We start from the raw sequence: 15,000 nt of genomic DNA on the forward strand, positions 1-15,000 counted from the left end.
TGATTGATAAATATGGAATGTATGAATTGTGAGAATTTTTTATATTAATTTATTGATTGATTGATTTCTTTTACAGCAGGGCCTCAGTCTGCCAGTGGGAAAATTGGCATCCTGTAGCGAATACTGTAAATATGGGCCATTGGCTAAATAAATTGGGTTATAAAATTCTGTTTTGATTACAGTAAGTTTAGATAGATATTCCATGCTTCCACTTTCTGTATTTCCACAACGTTAACTTCTACAAGTTGCAAGAAGAGATCCTTTGCAAATCTGATAAGACCCTATTTTTAAAGTTAGCTTATAGGCCGGTGTCGCTTATTTTAACCAAATGATAGGACAGAAAGAGGAATAATAATAATAATAATAACAACAACAATAATGTCCTGAATCTGCATTTTAAGTCAATTTCAACATGGAATTCTCCCCTTATGTGGGTCAGAAAATGGATGAGTGACAAATATGAGTATCTGAGGCCAGTTTTGCTTCTTTTGGATTAGAACTTTGAATCAGTATACACTTTAGTTACTAATATTATACTGCACACAAACATTTGTACATCGGAAACGTTGAAGAGATGTGTGACTAATCAGCCCAAGAGTCTTGAAAACGCATCAAGACAACAAATTATGTTTTACAGTCGAAATGTTGTTCTCACTAGAACTGAAATCATTTAATTTCTACTTAAATGCCCGAAAAATTTACAATTAAAACTACAATAAATGTTTTATACCTAGTCCCGCACAGTGACGTTTATCTGATTCCCTGTACTCACCGAGAGCATTCCGTGTCATATGGATGCATATCAAATGAAGTGAAAAGTAATGGAATACTCGCTTTTTTATTTATCCCTATGCATCGTGGTGCCCACACCATGATGAGACGCTGTTTCAATAAACCTTTTTATATATGTTCTTTACTGTTCTTCCTTTTTCTTCTTGCTTTATCATACTGACACACGAGAGAGAGAGAGAGAGAGAGAGAGAGTATGCAACAAAGTTCGCATAACTTTATCAGCTATTAACATTAATTGTACTTCTGTGTAATTTTATTTTTAACGCGTTATCCTATAACGATTGCAAACAAGGGCAAAAACTCTACTGATCTTACTCGATAATTATACCATACTGAATTAATAAGTTTATCTCGTAAAAACGGATCATATATATATCCTGGGTGGCTGAGGGTGTTTTAAGATATGTGTGTGTCTTTTGTGATATATATATATATATATATATATATATATATATATATATATATATATATATATATACGTTTGTGTGTGTACATACATACATACATACGTGTATTATTTACATATAGTCTTGGATAATTTTAATTATTGGGATATGGATTTTAGATATCAACAGATACAAAGGAAACAAACGTTTCAATACATATAATGACATTTTCTTAAATTCTACATTGTATCATATTGACCTACTACTTGCTAGGCAAGCTGACTTTTATAAAATTTGCAAACTCCTTATATACATTTAAACTTACTTTTAGTATTCAACCAGAAAATCAGTACAGTGCAGAAAGATTGAAAATATTATTTCTTTCATATATATATATATATATATATATATATATATATATATATATATATATATATATATATATATATATATATATGAGAGAGAGAGAGAGAGAGATGGGGGGATTCGGAATGGTTTAAACAGACTCTAAATTACACTGATAAAATGTACATCAGTCCAATGGTTAACATGATAGATTTCTATCAAGCTGGTTGCCCTATTGTACCCTTGAGCAAGACTACCCTCATTGCCTAATAAAACCAAGCAGTCTTTTGCCAGAACACCATAACGTGAACTTAGGCCATCTAAATCAAATTCCTATGTGAAATTTGCCAATATAAGCCAATACACTTTAATGCAAACTTAGCCAATCTAAACCAAATATCTTAATGGAAACTTAGCCAAACACCTTAATGTGAACTTAGCCCATCTAAACCAATGTACCATAATGTGAACTTAGCCCATCTAAACCAAGAAAAGAATAATGTGATATTGGCTCATATAAACAAAAACACCTTAATGCTATCTTAGCCAATCTAAACCAACCGACTTAATTTATTTTTATAAAGAATACAAAGTGAAAATTTAAATACTTTTCAGCATTATAAATGAAATCACAAATAGTCCATAAAAGTTATATGACAAGTCCAAAAGGGTAGTGTTCCAAATGAATGCCAGTGGTTTTCTGAATGAAGTCCAATTTTGAATGTGCTGATGTAATAACAATCTTGACGTGTGGCGATGATGTAATTTAGAATGTCCTTGAATGAATTCATAATAGTCCCAAAATAGCGATTTTTGATATTTGGACATTAGTATTGGGGTGTATGGACATATTTGTTTTGCTTATCAAAACGTTGGAAATCGCCGACACCATGCGGTATCGGCATACCCTGCTTACTAGCCACAGGGGGCTCGTATCATTGCTTACAATGAAACTATCAGTCGTACATATAGTATAAAATGTATGACTGTCAGTTCAATTGTGAGCAACGATGCGAGCCCCTGTGCTTACTAGCCTGCCATGCAAACTTGACCGACCTTTCATCGAGATATACCTGCATGAAATCGAGAGAAATACGATTTATTTTCTCAGAAATAATTCCGAGTATAACATCATTTGTCGTTAATGAAGCTGACTGACGAAAGAAAACGACAACCTTGATGAAATTTGACACGGAACTCGCCATTGTATTACTATTCAAATGACTGCACAAATATGGCAACCTACATGTCAGTGACATCGGCGATCAAATAAGCTCTTGCTTCTTTACAGATTGAAACTGAAGGGATGTATTGTCGTAAGCAGAGCTCTCCCCTGTCTCTATATATATATATATATATATATATATATATATATATATATATATATATATATATATATATATATATATATATATATATATATATATATATATATAGATATATATATATATGTGTGTGTGTGTGTGTGTGTGTGTGTGTGCGTGTGTGTGTAATATATCTTTGTAACGACGAAGAGACAACCTATATTAGTCTTAAATTTGTACATACAAATGTCTACGGCCATACCACGTTGAAAACACCGGTTCTCGTCCGATCACCGAAGTTAAGCAAGGTCGGGCCCGGTTAGTACTTGGATGGGTGACCGCCTGGGAATACCGGGTGCTGTAGGCATTTTTTAAATTTTTTTTTGGTTCCATCCTCACTGTGAGGATATGCGATCATATATGGCCAATATTTCTTGTTCACAAATCTGGTGCAAATTTTTCAGTTTCCTCTACCTCCAGGATCGAAATGGGCCGCCTCGTATGCCGTCCAGATCCTCCAAATTTCTTCTGATATTCCGGATTCAGCCTATAGCGAATAATTGCAACGTATGCAATCGATGTCTTTCATTTTGGATACTTGTCTGTGGTATTTCTTATTCAATAATTGATAGATATATTTGGAATGTATTATTTTTAATTATTTTAATTTATTTACCTGTTTTTAGCAGGGCACCAGTCTATCAGTGTGAAACTTGGCATCCCTTAGCGAATACTTCGAATATGGGCCATTGACAAAATAAATTGGTGTATAAATCTCTGTTTTGATTACAGTAAGTTTGGATGGATGTTCCCTGCTTCCACTTCCTTGCACTTTCTGTGTTTCCACAACTTTAACGTTTCCGAGCTGCAAGACGATATCCGTTTCAAATCAGATTCGAGTCCGTCTTTAAAGGTAGCTCATAGGCTGATGTCGATTATTTACCTATTGAATTAGTCAGTTGATACAAGATAAATAATAATAATAATAATAATGCCCAAAAACAACAAAAATGAACTGAATCTTCGTTTAAATGCATTGTTATTTAAGTCCATTTGAAGGTGTAAACCTCCGGTTAAGCAACTAATGTCCGAGTCCGAAAATGCCTGAATTACAAATTTGAATAATGTATGAAGGCAGTTTATCTATATAAGTTTTAATAAGTACACTTTAATTACTAATTTTACACGGCACATAAACGTAAACGTCTGTACATCGGAAACGGTGAAGAGAGAAGCGAATATAAGTCTTAAATTTACACACACTTGTGTCTACGGCCATACCACGTTGAAAGCACCGGTTCTCGTCCGATCACCGAAGTTAAGCAACGTCGGGCCCGGTTAGTACTTGGATGGGTGACCGCCTGGGAATACCGGGTGCTGTAGACTCTAATTTTTTTTTTTCTTTTATAACTAAAAACAGTTGAAGTTTTTCTTTCTTTCTTTTATTGTAACTAAATTTACTTTATTCAATATAAATAATAAATAGAGCAATTTCTCGACTTTCATTTTCTCTTTTTCCTTAACTTTCTTCAATAATTCGGATCCTAAAAAAATCAAGTATAGGACCTGAATATAGCAAATGTTGCTTTGCACTTCTCTGCTCTTGGTTTCGATCCTTACTACTGGAATATGCGATCATAGATGACCAGTATTTCTTATTAACAAATTCGGTTCAATTTATCCAGTTTCCTCTACTTTTACTACCACAACAAGCTGCCTCCTTTCACGTCGAAATACTTCCTTCAAGTTTCTTCTCATATATTCCTGGTGTAGTCTCTAGCGCAGAGTTGCAAAATATGCGATCAATGTCTTTCATTTTGGGTACTTATTTGTGGTATTTCTTATTCACTAATTGATTGATAAATATGGAATGTATGAATTGTGAGAATTTTTTATATTAATTTATTGATTGATTGATTTCTTTTACAGCAGGGCCTCAGTCTGCCAGTGGGAAAATTGGCATCCTGTAGCGAATACTGTAAATATGGGCCATTGGCTAAATAAATTGGGTTATAAAATTCTGTTTTGATTACAGTAAGTTTAGATAGATATTCCATGCTTCCACTTTCTGTATTTCCACAACGTTAACTTCTACAAGTTGCAAGAAGAGATCCTTTGCACATCTGATAAGACCCTATTTTTAAAGTTAGCTTATAGGCCGGTGTCGCTTATTTTAACCAAATGATAGGACAGAAAGAGGAATAATAATAATAATAATAACAACAACAAAAATGTCCTGAATCTGCATTTTAAGTCAATTTCAACATGGAATTCTCCCCTTATCTGGGTCAGAAAATGGATGAGTGACAAATATGAGTATCTGAGGCCAGTTTTGCTTCTTTTGGATTAGAACTTTGAATCAGTATACACTTTAGTTACTAATATTATACTGCACACAAACATTTGTACATCGGAAACGTTGAAGAGATGTGTGACTAATCAGCCCAAGAGTCTTGAAAACGCATCAAGACAACAAATTATGTTTTACAGTCGAAATGTTGTTCTCACTAGAACTGAAATCATTTAATTTCTACTTAAATGCCCGAAAAATTTACAATTAAAACTACAATAAATGTTTTATACCTAGTCCCGCACAGTGACGTTTATCTGATTCCCTGTACTCACCGAGAGCATTCTGTGTCATATGGATGCATATCAAATGAAGTGAAAAGTAATGGAATACTCGCTTTTTTATTTATCCCTATGCATCGTGGTGCCCACACCATGATGAGACGCTGTTTCAATAAACCTTTTTATATATGTTCTTTACTGTTCTTCCTTTTTCTTCTTGCTTTATCATACTGACACACGAGAGAGAGAGAGAGAGAGAGAGAGAGAGAGAGTATGCAACAAAGTTCGCATAACTTTATCAGCTATTAACATTAATTGTACTTCTGTGTAATTTTATTTTTAACGCGTTATCCTATAACGATTGCAAACAAGGGCAAAAACTCTACTGATCTTACTCGATAATTATACCATACTGAATTAATAAGTTTATCTCGTAAAAACGGATCATATATATATCCTGGGTGGCTGAGGGTGTTTTAAGATATGTGTGTGTCTTTTGTGATATATATATATATATATATATATATATATATATATATATATATATATATATATATATATATATATATATATATATATATATATATATACGTTTGTGTGTGTACATACATACATACATACGTGTATTATTTACATATAGTCTTGGATAATTTTAATTATTGGGATATGGATTTTAGATATCAACAGATACAAAGGAAACAAACGTTTCAATACATATAATGACATTTTCTTAAATTCTACATTGTATCATATTGACCTACTACTTGCTAGGCAAGCTGACTTTTATAAAAGTTGCAAACTCCTTATATATATTTAAACTTACTTTTAGTATTCAACCAGAAAATCAGTACAGTGCAGAAAGATTGAAAATATTATTTCTTTCATATATATATATATATATATATATATATATATATATATATATATATATATATATATATGTGAGAGAGAGAGAGAGATGGGGGAATCGGAATGGTTTAAACAGACTCTAAATTACACTGATAAAATGTACATCAGTCCAATGGTTAACATGATAGATTTCTATCAAGCTGGTTGCCCTATTGTACCCTTGAGCAAGACTACCCTCATTGCCTAACAAAACCAAGCAGTCTTTTGCCAGAACACCATAATGTGAACTTAGGCCATCTAAATCAAATTCCTATGTGAAATTTGCCAATATAAGCCAATACACTTTAATGCAAACTTAGCCAATCTAAACCAAATATCTTAATGGAAACTTAGCCAAACACCTTAATGTGAACTTAGCCCATCTAAACCAATGTACCATAATGTGAACTTAGCCCATCTAAACCAAGAAAAGAATAATGTGATATTGGCTCATATAAACAAAAACACCTTAATGCTATCTTAGCCAATCTAAACCAACCGACTTAATTTATTTTTATAAAGAATACAAAGTGAAAATTTAAATACTTTTCAGCATTATAAATGAAATCACAAATAGTCCATGAAAAGTTATATGACAAGTCCAAAAGAGTAGTGTTCCAAATGAATGCCAGTGGTTTTCTGAATGAAGTCCAATTTTGAATGTGCTGATGTAATAACAATCTTGACGTGTGGCGATGATGTAATTTAGAATGTCCTTGAATGAATTCATAATAGTCCCAAAATAGCGATTTTTGATATTTGGACATTAGTATTGGGGTGTATGGACATATTTGTTTTGCTTATCAAAACGTTGGAAATCGCCGACACCATGCGGTATCGGCATAGGCTGCTTACTAGCCACAGGGGGCTCGTATCATTGCTTACAATGAAACTATCAGTCGTACATATAGTATAAAATGTATGACTGTCAGTTCAATTGTGAGCAACGATGCGAGCCCCTGTGCTTACTAGCCTGCCATGCAAACTTGACCGACCTTTCATCGAGATATACCTGCATGAAATCGAGAGAAATACGATTTATTTTCTCAGAAATAATTCCGAGTATAACATCATTTGTCGTTAATGAAGCTGACTGACGAAAGAAAACGACAACCTTGATGAAATTTGACACGGAACTCGCCATTGTATTACTATTCAAATGACTGCACAAATATGGCAACCTACATGTCAGTGACATCGGCGATCAAATAAGCTCTTGCTTCTTTACAGATTGAAACTGAAGGGATGTATTGTCGTAAGCAGAGCTCTCCCCTGTCTCTAATATATATATATATATATGTGTGTGTGTGTGTGTGTGTGTGTGTGTGTGTGTGCGTGTGTGTGTAATATATCTTTGTAACGACGAAGAGACAACCTATATTAGTCTTAAATTTGTACATACAAATATCTACGGCCATACCACGTTGAAAACACCGGTTCTCGTCCGATCACCGAAGGTAAGCAACGTCGGGCCCGGTTAGTACTTGGATGGGTGACCGCCTGGGAATACCGGGTGCTGTAGGCATTTTTTAAATTTTTTTTTGGTTCCATCCTCACTGTGAGGATATGCGATCATATATGGCCAATATTTCTTGTTCACAAATCTGGTGCAAATTTTTCAGTTTCCTCTACCTCCAGGATCGAAATGGGCTGCCTCGTATGCCGTCCAGATCCTCCAAATTTCTTCTGATATTCCGGATTCAGCCTATAGCGAATAATTGCAACGTATGCAATCGATGTCTTTCATTTTGGATACTTGTCTGTGGTATTTCTTATTCAATAATTGATAGATATATTTGGAATGTATTATTTTTAATTATTTTAATTTATTTACCTGTTTTTAGCAGGGCACCAGTCTATCAGTGTGAAACTTGGCATCCCTTAGCGAATACTTCGAATATGGGCCATTGAGAAAATAAACTGGTGTATAAATCTCTGTTTTGATTACAGTAAGTTTGGATGGATGTTCCCTGCTTCCACTTCCTTGCACTTTCTGTGTTTCCACAACTTTAACGTTTCCGAGCTGCAAGACGATATCCGTTTCAAATCAGATTCGAGTCCGTCTTTAAAGGTAGCTCATAGGCTGATGTCGATTATTTACCTATTGAATTAGTCAGTTGATACAAGATAAATAATAATAATAATAATAATGCCCAAAAACAACAAAAATGAACTGAATCTTCGTTTAAATGCATTGTTATTTAAGTCCATTTGAAGGTGTAAACCTCCGGTTAAGCAACTAATGTCCGAGTCCGAAAATGCCTGAATTACAAATTTGAATAATGTATGAAGGCAGTTTATCTATATAAGTTTTAATAAGTACACTTTAATTACTAATTTTACACGGCACATAAACGTAAACGTCTGTACATCGGAAACGGTGAAGAGAGAAGCGAATATAAGTCTTAAATTTACACACACTTGTGTCTACGGCCATACCACGTTGAAAGCACCGGTTCTCGTCCGATCACCGAAGTTAAGCAACGTCGGGCCCGGTTAGTACTTGGATGGGTGACCGCCTGGGAATACCGGGTGCTGTAGACTCTAATTTTTTTTTTTCTTTTATAACTAAAAACAGTTGAAGTTTTTCTTTCTTTCTTTTATTGTAACTAAATTTACTTTATTCAATATAAATAATAAATAGAGCAATTTCTCGACTTTCATTTTCTCTTTTTCCTTAACTTTCTTCAATAATTCGGATCCTAAAAAAATCAAGTATAGGACCTGAATATAGCAAATGTTGCTTTGCACTTCTCTGCTCTTGGTTTCGATCCTTACTACTGGAATATGCGATCATAGATGACCAGTATTTCTTATTAACAAATTCGGTTCAATTTATCCAGTTTCCTCTACTTTTACTACCACAACAAGCTGCCTCCTTTCACGTCGAAATACTTCCTTCAAGTTTCTTCTCATATATTCCTGGTGTAGTCTCTAGCGCAGAGTTGCAAAATATGCGATCAATGTCTTTCATTTTGGGTACTTATTTGTGGTATTTCTTATTCACTAATTGATTGATAAATATGGAATGTATGAATTGTGAGAATTTTTTATATTAATTTATTGATTGATTGATTTCTTTTACAGCAGGGCCTCAGTCTGCCAGTGGGAAAATTGGCATCCTGTAGCGAATACTGTAAATATGGGCCATTGGCTAAATAAATTGGGTTATAAAATTCTGTTTTGATTACAGTAAGTTTAGATAGATATTCCATGCTTCCACTTTCTGTATTTCCACAACGTTAACTTCTACAAGTTGCAAGAAGAGATCCTTTGCAAATCTGATAAGACCCTATTTTTAAAGTTAGCTTATAGGCCGGTGTCGCTTATTTTAACCAAATGATAGGACAGAAAGAGGAATAATAATAATAATAATAACAACAACAATAATGTCCTGAATCTGCATTTTAAGTCAATTTCAACATGGAATTCTCCCCTTATCTGGGTCAGAAAATGGATGAGTGACAAATATGAGTATCTGAGGCCAGTTTTGCTTCTTTTGGATTAGAACTTTGAATCAGTATACACTTTAGTTACTAATATTATACTGCACACAAACATTTGTACATCGGAAACGTTGAAGAGATGTGTGACTAATCAGCCCAAGAGTCTTGAAAACGCATCAAGACAACAAATTATGTTTTACAGTCGAAATGTTGTTCTCACTAGAACTGAAATCATTTAATTTCTACTTAAATGCCCGAAAAATTTACAATTAAAACTACAATAAATGTTTTATACCTAGTCCCGCACAGTGACGTTTATCTGATTCCCTGTACTCACCGAGAGCATTCTGTGTCATATGGATGCATATCAAATGAAGTGAAAAGTAATGGAATACTCGCTTTTTTATTTATCCCTATGCATCGTGGTGCCCACACCATGATGAGACGCTGTTTCAATAAACCTTTTTATATATGTTCTTTACTGTTCTTCCTTTTTCTTCTTGCTTTATCATACTGATACACGAGAGAGAGAGAGAGAGAGAGAGAGAGAGTATGCAACAAAGTTCGCATAACTTTATCAGCTATTAACATTAATTGTACTTCTGTGTAATTTTATTTTTAACGCGTTATCCTATAACGATTGCAAACAAGGGCAAAAACTCTACTGATCTTATTCGATAATTATACCATACTGAATTAATAAGTTTATCTCGTAAAAACGGATCATATATATATCCTGGGTGGCTGAGGGTGTTTTAAGATATGTGTGTGTCTTTTGTGATATATATATATATATATATATATATATATATATATATATATATATATATATATATATATATATATATATATATATATAAATATATATATATATATATACGTTTGTGTGTGTACATACATACATACATACGTGTATTATTTACATATAGTCTTGGATAATTTTAATTATTGGGATATGGATTTTAGATATCAACAGATACAAAGGAAACAAACGTTTCAATACATATAATGACATTTTCTTAAATTCTACATTGTATCATATTGACCTACTACTTGCTAGGCAAGCTGACTTTTATAAAATTTGCAAACTCCTTATATATATTTAAACTTACTTTTAGTATTCAACCAGAAAATCAGTACAGTGCAGAAAGATTGAAAATATTATTTCTTTCATATATATATATATATATATATATATATATATATATATATATATATATATATATATATATATATATATATATATATATATATATATATATATATATATGTGAGAGAGAGAGAGAGAGAGATGGGGATTCGGAATGGTTTAAACAGACTCTAAATTACACTGATAAAATGTACATCAGTCCAATGGTTAACATGATAGATTTCTATCAAGCTGGTTGCCCTATTGTACCCTTGAGCAAGACTACCCTCATTGCCTAACAAAACCAAGCAGTCTTTTGCCAGAACACCATAATGTGAACTTAGGCCATCTAAATCAAATTCCTATGTGAAATTTGCCAATATAAGCCAATACACTTTAATGCAAACTTAGCCAATCTAAACCAAATATCTTAATGGAAACTTAGCCAAACACCTTAATGTGAACTTAGCCCATCTAAACCAATGTACCATAATGTGAACTTAGCCCATCTAAACCAAGAAAAGAATAATGTGATATTGGCTCATATAAACAAAAACACCTTAATGCTATCTTAGCCAATCTAAACCAACCGACTTAATTTATTTTTATAAAGAATACAAAGTGAAAATTTAAATACTTTTCAGCATTATAAATGAAATCACAAATAGTGCATGAAAAGTTATATGACAAGTCCAAAAAGGTAGTGCTCCAAATGAATGCCAGTGGTTTTCTGAATGAAGTCCAATTTTGAATGTGCTGATGTAATAACAATCTTGACGTGTGGCGATGATGTAATTTAGAATGTCCTTGAATGAATTCATAATAGTCCCAAAATAGCGATTTTTGATATTTGGACATTAGTATTGGGGTGTATGGACATATTTGTTTTGCTTATCAAAACGTTGGAAATCGCCGACACCATGCGGTATCGGCATAGGCTGCTTACTAGCCACAGGGGGCTCGTATCATTGCTTACAATGAAACTATCAGTCGTACATATAGTATAAAATGTATGACTGTCAGTTCAATTGTGAGCAACGATGCGAGCCCCTGTGCTTACTAGCCTGCCATGCAAACTTGACCGACCTTTCATCGAGATATACCTGCATGAAATCGAGAGAAATACGATTTATTTTCTCAGAAATAATTCCGAGTATAACATCATTTGTCGTTAATGAAGCTGACTGACGAAAGAAAACGACAACCTTGATGAAATTTGACACGGAACTCGCCATTGTATTACTATTCAAATGACTGCACAAATATGGCAACCTACATGTCAGTGACATCGGCGATCAAATAAGCTCTTGCTTCTTTACAGATTGAAACTGAAGGGATGTATTGTCGTAAGCAGAGCTCTCCCCTGTCTCTAATATATATATATATGTGTGTGTGTGTGTGTGTGTGTGTGTGTGCGTGTGTGTGTAATATATCTTTGTAACGACGAAGAGACAACCTATATTAGTCTTAAATTTGTACATACAAATGTCTACGGCCATACCACGTTGAAAACACCGGTTCTCGTCCGATCACCGAAGTTAAGCAACGTCGGGCCCGGTTAGTACTTGGATGGGTGACCGCCTGGGAATACCGGGTGCTGTAGGCATTTTTTAAATTTTTTTTTGGTTCCATCCTCACTGTGAGGATATGCGATCATATATGGCCAATATTTCTTGTTCACAAATCTGGTGCAAATTTTTCAGTTTCCTCTACCTCCAGGATCGAAATGGGCTGCCTCGTATGCCGTCCAGATCCTCCAAATTTCTTCTGATATTCCGGATTCAGCCTATAGCGAATAATTGCAACGTATGCAATCGATGTCTTTCATTTTGGATACTTGTCTGTGGTATTTCTTATTCAATAATTGATAGATATATTTGGAATGTATTATTTTTAATTATTTTAATTTATTTACCTGTTTTTAGCAGGGCACCAGTCTATCAGTGTGAAACTTGGCATCCCTTAGCGAATACTTCGAATATGGGCCATTGAGAAAATAAACTGGTGTATAAATCTCTGTTTTGATTACAGTAAGTTTGGATGGATGTTCCCTGCTTCCACTTCCTTGCACTTTCTGTGTTTCCACAACTTTAACGTTTCCGAGCTGCAAGACGATATCCGTTTCAAATCAGATTCGAGTCCGTCTTTAAAGGTAGCTCATAGGCTGATGTCGATTATTTACCTATTGAATTAGTCAGTTGATACAAGATAAATAATAATAATAATAATAATAATGCCCAAAAACAACAAAAATGAACTGAATCTTCGTTTAAATGCATTGTTATTTAAGTCCATTTGAAGGTGTAAACCCCCGGTTAAGCAACTAATGTCCGAGTCCGAAAATGCCTGAATTACAAATTTGAATAATGTATGAAGGCAGTTTATCTATATAAGTTTTAATAAGTACACTTTAATTACTAATTTTACACGGCACATAAACGTAAACGTCTGTACATCGGAAACGGTGAAGAGAGAAGCGAATATAAGTCTTAAATTTACACACACTTGTGTCTACGGCCATACCACGTTGAAAGCACCGGTTCTCGTCCGATCACCGAAGTTAAGCAACGTCGGGCCCGGTTAGTACTTGGATGGGTGACCGCCTGGGAATACCGGGTGCTGTAGACTCTAATTTTTTTTTTTTCTTTTATAACTAAAAACAGTTGAAGTTTTTCTTTCTTTCTTTTATTGTAACTAAATTTACTTTTTCAATATAAATAATAAATAGAGCAATTTCTCGACTTTCATTTTCTCTTTTTCCTTAACTTTCTTCAATAATTCGGATCCTAAAAAAATCAAGTATAGGACCTGAATATAGCAAATGTTGCTTTGCACTTCTCTGCTCTTGGTTTCGATCCTTACTACTGGAATATGCGATCATAGATGACCAGTATTTCTTATTAACAAATTCGGTTCAATTTATCCAGTTTCCTCTACTTTTACTACCACAACAAGCTGCCTCCTTTCACGTCGAAATACTTCCTTCAAGTTTCTTCTCATATATTCCTGGTGTAGTCTCTAGCGCAGAGTTGCAAAATATGCGATCAATGTCTTTCATTTTGGGTACTTATTTGTGGTATTTCTTATTCACTAATTGATTGATAAATATGGAATGTATGAATTGTGAGAATTTTTTATATTAATTTATTGATTGATTGATTTCTTTTACAGCAGGGCCTCAGTCTGCCAGTGGGAAAATTGGCATCCTGTAGCGAATACTGTAAATATGGGCCATTGGCTAAATAAATTGGGTTATAAAATTCTGTTTTGATTACAGTAAGTTTAGATAGATATTCCATGCTTCCACTTTCTGTATTTCCACAACGTTAACTTCTACAAGTTGCAAGAAGAGATCCTTTGCAAATCTGATAAGACCCTATTTTTAAAGTTAGCTTATAGGCCGGTGTCGCTTATTTTAACCAAATGATAGGACAGAAAGAGGAATAATAATAATAATAATAACAACAACAATAATGTCCTGAATCTGCATTTTAAGTCAATTTCAACATGGAATTCTCCCCTTATCTGGGTCAGAAAATGGATGAGTGACAAATATGAGTATCTGAGGCCAGTTTTGCTTCTTTTGGATTAGAACTTTGAATCAGTATACACTTTAGTTACTAATATTATACTGCACACAAACATTTGTACATCGGAAACGTTGAAGAGATGTGTGACTAATCAGCCCAAGAGTCTTGAAAACGCATCAAGACAACAAATTATGTTTTACAGTCGAAATGTTGTTCTCACTAGAACTGAAATCATTTAATTTCTACTTAAATGCCCGAAAAATTTACAATTAAAACTACAATAAATGTTTTATACCTAGTCCCGCACAGTGACGTTTATCTGATTCCCTGTACTCACCGAGAGCATTCTGTGTCATATGGATGCATATCAAATGAAGTGAAAAGTAATGGAATACTCGCTTTTTTATTTATCCCTATGCATCGTGGTGCCCACACCATGATGAGACGCTGTTTCAATAAACCTTTTTATATATGTTCTTTACTGTTCTTCCTTTATCTTCTTGCTTTATCATACTGACACACGAGAGAGAGAGAGAGAGAGAGAGTATGCAACAAAGTTCGCATAACTTTATCAGCTATTAACATTAATTGTACTTCTGTGTAATTTTA

The 15,000-nt window shown here is 33.8% G+C and overlaps 6 non-coding genes across 6 annotated transcripts; all 6 read left to right on the plus strand.

The window, feature by feature from the left end:
• Positions 1-3,075: 3,075 nt before the first annotated feature.
• Positions 3,076-3,194, plus strand: LOC149770407 (5S ribosomal RNA). Its single transcript, XR_016418825.1, has one exon. It is a non-coding gene; the product is annotated as a 5S ribosomal RNA (ribosomal RNA).
• A 900-nt stretch (positions 3,195-4,094) lies between these two features.
• Positions 4,095-4,213, plus strand: LOC149770408 (5S ribosomal RNA). Its single transcript, XR_016418506.1, has one exon. It is a non-coding gene; the product is annotated as a 5S ribosomal RNA (ribosomal RNA).
• A 3,479-nt stretch (positions 4,214-7,692) lies between these two features.
• Positions 7,693-7,811, plus strand: LOC149770409 (5S ribosomal RNA). Its single transcript, XR_016418890.1, has one exon. It is a non-coding gene; the product is annotated as a 5S ribosomal RNA (ribosomal RNA).
• Positions 7,812-8,711: 900 nt separating this feature from the next.
• Positions 8,712-8,830, plus strand: LOC149770410 (5S ribosomal RNA). The gene has a single exon (XR_016418507.1). It is a non-coding gene; the product is annotated as a 5S ribosomal RNA (ribosomal RNA).
• A 3,518-nt stretch (positions 8,831-12,348) lies between these two features.
• LOC149770411 (5S ribosomal RNA) lies at positions 12,349-12,467 on the plus strand. The gene has a single exon (XR_016418685.1). It is a non-coding gene; the product is annotated as a 5S ribosomal RNA (ribosomal RNA).
• A 903-nt stretch (positions 12,468-13,370) lies between these two features.
• LOC149770412 (5S ribosomal RNA) lies at positions 13,371-13,489 on the plus strand. Its single transcript, XR_016418508.1, has one exon. It is a non-coding gene; the product is annotated as a 5S ribosomal RNA (ribosomal RNA).
• Positions 13,490-15,000: the final 1,511 nt, after the last annotated feature.

The sequence above is a fragment of the Sinohyriopsis cumingii genome, unplaced genomic scaffold (genome assembly GCF_028554795.1).
Source record: "Sinohyriopsis cumingii isolate HCF-2022 unplaced genomic scaffold, ASM2855479v2 utg002479l, whole genome shotgun sequence".
In the NCBI taxonomy this organism is placed as follows: domain Eukaryota; kingdom Metazoa; phylum Mollusca; class Bivalvia; order Unionida; family Unionidae; genus Sinohyriopsis; species Sinohyriopsis cumingii.